Source organism: Penaeus monodon, chromosome 3 (genome assembly GCF_015228065.2).
Source record: "Penaeus monodon isolate SGIC_2016 chromosome 3, NSTDA_Pmon_1, whole genome shotgun sequence".
Taxonomy (NCBI): Eukaryota; Metazoa; Arthropoda; class Malacostraca; order Decapoda; family Penaeidae; genus Penaeus; species Penaeus monodon.
In genome coordinates, this window is record NC_051388.1 from 27,338,916 (window position 1) to 27,348,915 (window position 10,000).

At 45.0% G+C, this 10,000-nt stretch overlaps 1 protein-coding gene across 2 annotated transcripts in view; it reads left to right on the plus strand.

Annotated features, from left to right (window-relative positions):
• LOC119593889 overlaps positions 1-10,000 on the plus strand; it is a 271,483-nt gene that overhangs the window by 130,400 nt on the left and 131,083 nt on the right. The window lies entirely within an intron of this gene.

The following is a 10,000-nucleotide window of genomic DNA, read 5'->3' on the forward strand; positions in this document are numbered from 1 at the left end:
TGTGTGTATGTGTGTGTGTGTGTGTGTGTGTGTGTGTGTGCGTGTTTGTGTGTGTGTGTGCGTACGTGTGTGCGTATGTATGTCTGTATGTGTGTGTGTGTGTGTGTGTGTGTATGTATGTATGTATGTATGTACGTATGTATGAATGTATGTGCCTGTACTCGCTCCTGTGTGTGTGTCAAACACAGCAGTTCACATTAATCACAAAAACGACAGGACGTGAGAGAGCATTAGGGGGTAAGAGATGGGGGGGAGGGGGGGTGTCAGAGCGCATTTGTTTGTTGGCTAAAATATTTAGTAACATCATTCAAGCATTATTATTTTGCCCATTATAACCCCAACAAAGGTATGAATGAATGAGCAACAGTTTTACACTGCACAAAATGCACTTGCAAAAATTAACAAGCTATTATCTTCTCAAAACATTTATGCAATATTTACCCTTTCAAGGGGTGAATACGTCTGAATTATAAAAGATGAAAATAACAAATACTAACAATATAATGCAAACTAGCACTATAAAAGTCCCGAGTGAAGGGGGAGTTGAGGGGGGGAGGGGAGGATGACGTCACGTGATGTAAACACCTTTCTGTGTCCCGCCCAGACACACCGCCATGATTAATGAGACGTCGGGGTATTGCTGCACCTCCGTTTTCTTCTTTCTCCCTCTCGCTCTCTTCCCTCTACTCTTCGCATTTCTCTCTGCATCTCTCGTTGTAGCACTCCCTATGTACGAAAGGATGTCTGCTCCCTCTCCCTCTCTCTCTCTCTCTCTCTCTCTCTCTCTCTCTCTCTCTCTCTCTCTCTCTCTCTCTCTCTCTCTCTCTCTCTCTCTCTCTCTCTCTCTCTCTCTCTCTCTCTCTCCCTCTCTATTTATCTTCCCTTCTTCCTCTATTTTATCACCCACTTTCTGTTTCACCTTTTGCCCCCACTTCCTCCTTTGCTCTTTCCCTTCCAATCCTCTGCGTTTCCTCACCTCCCCTCTCCGTCGCAGCTCCCGCCCTGCTCTCCGGCTCTAATCGACGAGTCACTGCCATTGCTGTAATTTAGGTCCGTATCCCCCTATGTAAATAAATCTCTCCCTCTCCCACTGCACAAGGGAGAATTTACTAGTTTCACGCGTCTACGTTACCCTTTGCACTTTTAATAGCAGGAGGATTAATAGCGATTTGAATGTAACTATGGCTCGCTTTGTGTCTTTGGATCTTGAAATATCTCAATCTGCGTGTCTCTTAGGTCGGAAATAACTCGCCTTTGTGCTTCCCTTGATCTAGAAGCTGCTCGGCTTTATCATTTGCTTGAATACAGGAATAACTCCCAACTATTTCACCGTTCCCTAAATATATCTTTTACTCCTCTCTCCCCTCCCTTTCTTCGCCAAAGAGGTTATCAGAGGGCAACCTTAGGCCTGGCTGTGAGGCAGGGGGACTCAGCACCCATATGGCTCCTCACAGGCTCGAGTTACCCTTAACGTCAACACTAATTTGCACAGAATACCCTTCTAAAACTACCTTGTGCGCTCGTTCTGCTTTGGATTTTTCACCTAATCTGTGTTGTCAAGGTACTTTAGGTTGTAGGCGAGAAGCGTGGATGATGCATTGCGATAAATAGTGGCTAAATTAAGACATGGCGTTGGGTCTGTCTTCGCGTCCCGTTGGTGGGTTGTGGGGCGGAGGTGGCGGCGCGTTAATGTCTCACGCCCCAGCGCCATGGCGGGAATCCTACCGCTACGGTTTCCCCTCTGCCTTTTTTATTAACTTTATTATCATTTCCCCTCCCCATCCTTCTTTTGTTTACCATGAAAGCGAAGGTAATCCACCGCGTAAAGAACCTCTGGCGTAACCCAAGTCCGGAGATCGAATCCCTCCCCAAACATTATAGACGGATAAAAGTAAACCAAACAAGCGAGGCGCGTCGATGGAGGAGGGAGCGTTGGCATCAGAACCTCTAGGACTCTTGGGTTACAGCGTGACGTCACAGAACCGGGAAGGTGCTGAGGGGAGGGGGAGGGGGAGGGGTTCTTTGTTTACGTTAACATAATCATCACCTCATTAACGAAGATTGCGACGGCCATGGGAATATAAGCACAGACATCTTGGAAATATTTCATGGACTGGTTTTGCCAATGACACAGACTGATTAGCTATGACTGGTACACCGTAGGGAGAGGGAGAGGGGGAGGAGGGGGCAGATGAGATTTTATTTCCCATTATTTTTCCTCTTTTTCCCCATTTGGTACTGATGAGGTTTACATTATGGATGTCCCCTTCATATACTATTTCCGCGTCTCGGGTACTGTTTGTCTTTCATTCAGAGACGGAATCCTTCAGCTTTGTCCCTCCGCCAGGGTGTTTTTGTGTTTGGGTTGATTTCCAGTTTTATTTACGATTTTCTCTACCCTTATCATCACGGATTTTTTTTAATGAGTAGGGTTATGTCGTTATTATGATTTGAGTGGATGTGTCTATATAAGTATTATACATATATGTGTGTGTGTGTATGTATGTATTTATGTATGTGTGTATATATATACATATATATATATATATATATATATATATATATATATATATACATAAATCTGATTTAATATATTTAAATGATTGTGAGACCGAACGTTTACTGTCGTTATTTCGTTATATTTGGATCCTGTCCCTCTTCTCTCTTTAGGCTTTTGTCAATTCCTTTTCTTCATGTTATTTTTAGTTTCCTTCCCTCTCCACCGTTCTCATACCCACCTCCATTCCCGTTTCCGCTCTTCTATCTTTCGTTCTTTCTTCATCCCTTCTGTGTGTATCTACATTCCCCGCTTATCTCCTCCTCCCTCTAATTCCCTTTCCGGAACTGATTTCCTCCCTTTCCCTTTCTCTCCTCTGGTCTCTTCCCCTCTTCCATCTCCCCTTCCTCTCCTCCGTCGTCTGGTTCCCGATCCTGACATCCGAGGGGAGCGTGACGGCCGTCTGTGTCAGCACCTCCCTGATGTTTGTGCGTCACGCTGCTGACTTCGACCTGCGGAAGCCGTCACGCTGCATGTACCGGCACGTGTGTGAGTGTTTGTGGGTGTGTATGCGCGTGTGTTTGTGTACGTGTGTGTGTTTGTGCGCGTGTGGTTTGTCAGTGTGCTTGTGTGTGTTTATCAGTGTGCTTGTGTGTGTGTGTGTGTGTGCGTGCGTGTGTGCGTGTGCGTGTGTGTGTGTGTGTGTGGTGTGTGTGTGTGTGTGTGTGTGTGTGTGTGTGTGTGTGTGTGTGCGTGTGTGTGTGTATTTGTTTGTGTTTGTCGCGTGTGTTTGTGAGTGTGTGTGTGTGTTTGTGTATGTGTTAGTTACTTTTGTGGTTTCGATGACGCTGTCGTGATAGGCATGATTCCTTTAAAAGTGTTCGTTGTGTAATATCGAAATATGTTTTTCCCAAATGCATCCTTCTTCTCATACTTCGTGTTTATCTATTACATTTTTCCTTCGTTTCTACTCACAGGATTAACACCACAGTGCAAGAAATTATCCTATCCCTCTCTAACAGTTGAATAGACATGGCAGTATCATATCATTTCATGTATCCCGGTCTTGTCAACTCATGAGGGTCAGTGGAAGGAATCGGTCAGCATTAGCGTAACGTTTCACTCCCAAGTCAGACCTTTTTCTTAATGAGGTACCAGTGAGATTCTCAGCTACCTGGGACATCTGGCGCCCGAAATTAACAGCTGTGTCAGAGCACATAACACCGAGGGTCAAGCAAGGCCAGCCGGTGAGGTCACATTACGGGGCCAGGTCAGCGAGGGGAAACAGGTCACAGCCACTGACCCCGGGAACCTGTTATGAACGGGTGAGGGGATGAAAACGTAATAACAGTTCATAGACTCTTTGTAGTCCAATTGGGTTACTTCCAGCGCTTTTTTCTGCATTTGTTTCTTTGTTTGTTTCCCAAGTTCCATATGTCGGTATATATCTGAGCACACACAACGCATGCTCTCTCTCTCTCTCTCTCTCTCTCTCTCTCTCCTCTCTCTCTCTTCTCTTCCGTCTCTCCTCCTCTTCTCTCTCTCTCTCTCTCTCTCTCTCTCTCTCTCTCTCTCTCTCTCTCTCTCTCTCTCTCTCTCTCCTCTCTCTCTCTCTCTCTCCTCTCTCTCTCTCTCTCTCTCTCTCTCTCTCTCTCTCCCCCCCTCTCTCCCTCCCTCTCTCTCTCTCTCTCTCCTCCTCCTCCTCCTCCTCCCTTGTATTTCTCTCATCTCTCCCCCCCTCTCTCTCTCCTCCCTCATATTTATCTCCTCTCTCTCCTATCTCTCTCTGTCTCCGTCTCTCATACAAACAAACAAGAGAAATTATCGTCACTTACCATGTTAATAAACACGCATCCTGCAAGATTAATCCACAGGCCAGCGAGCCAAAGTTCCCGAATTATGCCACAAAATCTTTAATGGCACTTTTTTCGTATTTGTCACATGCCATATTCGTGACGCACCGTTATGTCATGAGCGATTAGTTGGGATAATGTTCGAGTAAATGCGTGTCATAAAATATTTATTGTCTGTAAAACAAGTCTTGTGCGATGAGCGTTAATTGGAACTCCACGGAACCCTAAGGCCGCTGGACTTCTTATATATTGTCACTGTTATGGGTACTGTTGGGCACTGTTGTCTGTTTGTTTTGTTGTTGCTTTGTTTATTTATGTTCATGTATATATTCATTCGTGACGGAATATTATTTGAAGGAGTTCAATGTCTTAGAGAATTTTTTTTTCAGATGGTTTGGAAAGTTTCCAAATTTGAAGATGTTAGGGTGATCAAAATTGTAATGTTGAGTTAGTCATTATTATAGTTATCAATATGACATTTCCCAAAGTAGGCCTATCGGAAAGAAAAGGGTATCTCCGCATGTTGAAATGAATCTTAAATGAAAATTATTAATTTTGCAGTGAAGTGAAATATTTTAAGAGATCTCGCTTTACAGAGTTTTTAATTTTCACTCAAACTTTTTCCACCCATGGCTGAAGGCGCAATGTTTAAAAGAAATCCGCCGTGCCCTCGCACGCTAAGATTAAATACGACCACGTGACAGGGAGTTCGAAAATACGACACTTCCAAAATAATTCTGTGACCAACACCGTTACGCGACCCTGATGTAGAAATTATCTGGTTGGGTCGTGAAGCAGTGTCGCCGAGGTCATGGGCCACGCCGGACAGTGCCTCGCTCTCCCGTTACAACATGGCTGACCGCCGGGACGGGGGATCGGAGGGACAATGGGGTGTGATTTTCTTGCATTCTCTCTTCCTTTCTTTCTCTTTCTCTCTCTGTCTGTATCTTTATCTCTCTCTCTCTGTCTGTATCTTTCTCTCTCTCTCTGTCTGTATCTTTATCTCTCTCTCTCTCTCTCTCTCTCTCTCTCTCTCTCTCTCTCTCTCTCTCTCTCTCTCTCTCTCTCTCTCTCTCTCTCTCTCTCTCTCTCTCTCTCTCTCTCTCTCTCTCTCTCTCTCTCTCTCTCTCTCTCTCTCTCTCTCTCTCTCTCTTTCTCTCTATTTCTCTTTTTCTCTTTCCCCCAGTCTACCTACCTATACACATATATATCCTGTCGTTCTCTTTCTTCATCCATCTAGTATCCATCCCTCCCTTAACGTATCAAGCGTTTGTTGACACTCTTCTCCCACATAATATATCGCTCATCATTATGCTTTGTCACCAGCTCGAGGTAGGATTAAGTTTTAAGAGAATTCATTCTCTCGGATTCATTCGGCTTAATGCGAAGTCTCGTGAAATTTGATGAAAACAGTTGCTTGTATTATGTAAAATTATGGAAAGAAAGTGATGATATTGGCGTTAGTGGAGAGCATTTTTTATTAGATCTCTTATATGGTGATGTCATTTGTCAACCTTAAGAGAAATTTGTTTTTAAATAGCAATATGTCTCGTAATATTATTAAGTTTATGATGCCATTAGGGAAAACTGTTGGCAGGAGGAAAGTTAAATATGAGAAAGAAAAATATATAAAAAACAATTCTCCTTTCATTAACTTACATCCTTGTTCTTTTTGATAAGAGGATATTCCTGTGACTGTGTGGAAATGCATGTTGCAGTGATCGTAATCTCCAGTTTTCTTTTATTTTGTGAAGATCAATAACATAACTGGAGGAAGACGCGTAAAACAAGCTTATGTAAAATGACACTATGTAATAATCCAAAATAAAAAAATAAAACTATACAAGAAAAAATTTATTTAGTGATAAATACTTTCTTATTTTTGAAAATTACCCGTGATCAAAATAATAAGTAAACGAGAAAAGATAAAAAAAAAAGATAATCGCTATTGACTTTTCCCTTCGCACCCGACACTGAACGAAAACCAAAATAGCACATGTAAAAAGACGCCGTTAATTATAACACAGCCCCGGCGTCTCCATCCACCGCCAGCAATGAACCCCCGACCCCCCCAGTGTGTGTTCGCCCTGTCTATCAGCCTGTGACAAGCCTGTGTTGCAGCGCGCTCTGCATGGCTTTCGAAACCAGCACTGGCCAAATCAGTCATGTGTGGCCATAGGATTCCGCATGGTGAGAGACGCTGATGAGGATAATGACTGCTCTGGTAATGGTAACATAAATACCAGTGAATGATGAAAATGATGTATATTATTGATACTAATGAAGACGATAATAATGTGATGATATTAATTATCCTTTTACAGTATATAGTCTGTAAAAGGATGATAAATAGTAACGGTGATCATATAACATCGTTATCTACACAATAAAAACAATAACAAGAAAAACATTATTAACTTCAGCAAGAACATTAGAACCATTAGTGGCCAAAATAACAAAGCTCCCCAGCGCCCGATTAGCTTTTCGTCTTCCTGAGTGGAGGGCACGGGGGGGGGGGGTGTTCTCAAGAAGTGTGCTTGTTTGTGTTTGTTTGGCCAGGGCCATGAGGCAGCCACTCGCGCCTCTCATAACAAACCCCAGCTGGATGGAAGCGAAGGAGGGAGGAGATGATGATGGTGATGGGCGAAGAAGGAGGAGGAGAAAATAAACTCGCGGACGGAAGAAGATGAATGGAAACAGGCGAGAAACACGTCGGAGAACTGGTGCGCTGCCGCAGGGGGGAGGGGGGGCACAAGCGGTGCTGTCATCCAAAGCTATTTTTATATCTAATCTATTGCTATGCATACATTCATATACATATATATATACACACATATATTTTTCTTTCTTTCTTTCTTTCTTTCTTTCTTTTTTTTTTTTGTGTGTGTGTGTATGTGTGAGCGAGCGAGCGAGTGAGAGAGAGAGAGAGAGAGAGAGAGAGTTTAAATGTCTATTTTTACCAAATAATCTTTCTGTTTAAAAAGCTACTTCTCATCAAATCCTACGCACTTACGGTGTGTGCCATATGCTTCACAGAATGATAAAAAATTCTTTCTCTAAGACCAAACGAATTCTCTTTAACTTTCTCTTTCACTTAAATTATCTCTATATCTATCTATCTATCTATCTATCTATCTGTCATTTCTTTCACATTCTCTCTCTCTGTCTATCTCTCTCCCCTCCCTCCTCTCCTTTTCCTTCTTCTTCTACATCTCCCTCACTCACTCGCTCACTCACCCCCCCCTCTCTCTCTCTCTTTCTCTCTCTCTCTTTTCTCTCTCTCTCTCTCTCTCTCTCTCTCTCTCTCTGCTTCCCTCTCTGCTTCCCTCTCTGCTTCTCTCTTTCCTCCTCCCCCCTCCCCTCCCCTCTCTCTCTCTCTCTCCTTCTCTCTCTCTTTTTTCTCTCCTCTCTCTCCTCTCTCTCTCTCCTCCCCTCTCTCTCTCTCTCTCTCTCTCTCTCTCTCTCTCTCTCACTCCTTTTCTCACTCCCTCTCTTTCTCTCAGCACGAGATAAGATCGATAGTGTTTTCCGTGTTTCTGTGAAGATCACACAGCGGCCTAGCGTTTACACCGTATTGATTAGCTTCCCCTCTCGTATCCATGGCAACATCTTGCTACCTGGAATTGATGCCGCAAATCGCTAGCGGGAGTCTGTTGCGGTATATCCATCAACGCAGCGATGTTTGTTTAATGTGTATTTACCGCTTCCTTTTTTTCTCCTTTTTTTAGAAGAATCTTTTAGTTTTAAAGTTGAGTGCAAACTTATGGAATTTTCTTTGGATGTTTGTAACTTTTAAGTTGTTCTTTTTTTAAGGCAGGGAAGTTATATTTCTTGGAGAGTTCTCTCGTAACACTTTCATAATAGAAAAAGATTTTCTCTCCGAGTTCGAAACTCTTGAAACCTCCTCATAGAACCCCCACCCCCACCTCCACCCCCACCTCCACCTCCACCCCTACCAGGACTTGTATCTTTCTCTCTGTTTATCCTCTTTGGGGGACAACTTTCCCTTAAACTTGCTTCCTTTTATGCTAACTTAGACCGAACCAAGAGATTCTTTTTTTTCTTCGGCCATCGGGGTTCAGACTTGTCAGGCAAGACATAAGAGAGGCTCGAGGAGATTTGGGAGAAGAAAAGGAGCAGGATGGCGACCAGCCGAGTGATTAGTCAGGGAGGGAAAGGCATCGGCTCGCACTCCAAGGGAAAGCCTCTTTCTGAACCCGACTGCAAAATATCTGCGGCGGGAGGAGCACAGTGCAACGGGCGAGGCTTCTTGCTGGTTTTGGTGTTACTGCAGAGGACGTGCGTATGTTTTCATTTCTGCGAAGTATGTGGGTAGATAAAGGAGTAGACAGTCAGGGTTCGACAGGTCGACGGATGAGTAAGTAGAATCGCCTATTTCCTTCTCTTCCTTTCCCTCGTCGTTTGTCTGCCCTTTTCCACCGAGAGCCGCCGTGGGGCCTGTCTCGTATTCCTCCCTCGGAATCGCCGGGACGCGGGCCCGGCGAGGACCTCAAGGCCCATTTGGCGGCCAGGAACTGCGCTCGTTGATGATCTCCGACCCCGGCGCCGCGAGTCGGGTCTCTGGAGGAGAGTTCGAGACTAACGATCTCCGAGTTTGTGATAGTTTAACAGAGAAACGACCGGCCAGGGTGTGTAGACGCGGTCCCGGGAGGGCCATCGCGGGCCCCGCCGCTGATAAAGCCAACTTTGGTCGCGGTCTGTTGCGCTCCGTGTGTCGTGCTTGGTGTTTTTTCAAGTGTGTTTTATGGGGGAGGCCATTTTCATTTTAATACCCTTTTCCACAGAGATATCACATTCACACAGGATGCATTCGCACATATACACTGCACATTCAGTGCTTCATTTGACACACTTATTCATTCGTACAAAAATCTGTAATTGGAACCAAATGAAACAATTAGCACGATTCCCACCAATGCCGTCATCATAATTATCATTAAAGCCAGAAATTACGGAGTGAAATGACCTACCCATTATCACATTTACATATATGTCCTGATGATACGTTTGTCACATCATCACCGCCGATGTAATGATCATCGAAAGCCGTCATGGCTGCCCATCGCCCCCCCCCCCCACCGCCCGCGAGAGCGCCGTCTCCGACCGCACTCGCATCCGCCCGCCGCTAATCCTTGTGCCATCGCCATTATCCAGTTATACAACGCCCCACCATGAGTCATTACAAGTCATTAACGCCATCAACGGCACTCTGAAATGCGGTTATCATCCCCCCACCCCTCATCACGCCACAGTCGATCTTACGAACACGGCAAAGCACTGCACGCTGCCAAACCGCCAGTGGTTGTCCTAAAGCTCATGCGGACCAACATTCCTTGCTTATCCGGACATACCCGTCTTCCGCTCCACATCCCCCAAGTTTTTGCTACAAAGCCCTCTTCCTCCCCCCTCCTCTCCCCGACCCCGCCCTTTCCCTTCCCTGATCAACTTTGGACACTTGGTTTGCGACCCACTGGTTCGGATTCTCCCTCCCCTTTTTCTTGCTTCGGAGTCGGCCCGCCATGTTCACCACAAACAGCTGCGGTTCGCGCGACAGATTTACAAAGATCCGACCCCAGATTTACGCCCGTGTCCTCAGGACCCTCCTGTTCCCCTCCCCCTTTCGTCCTCC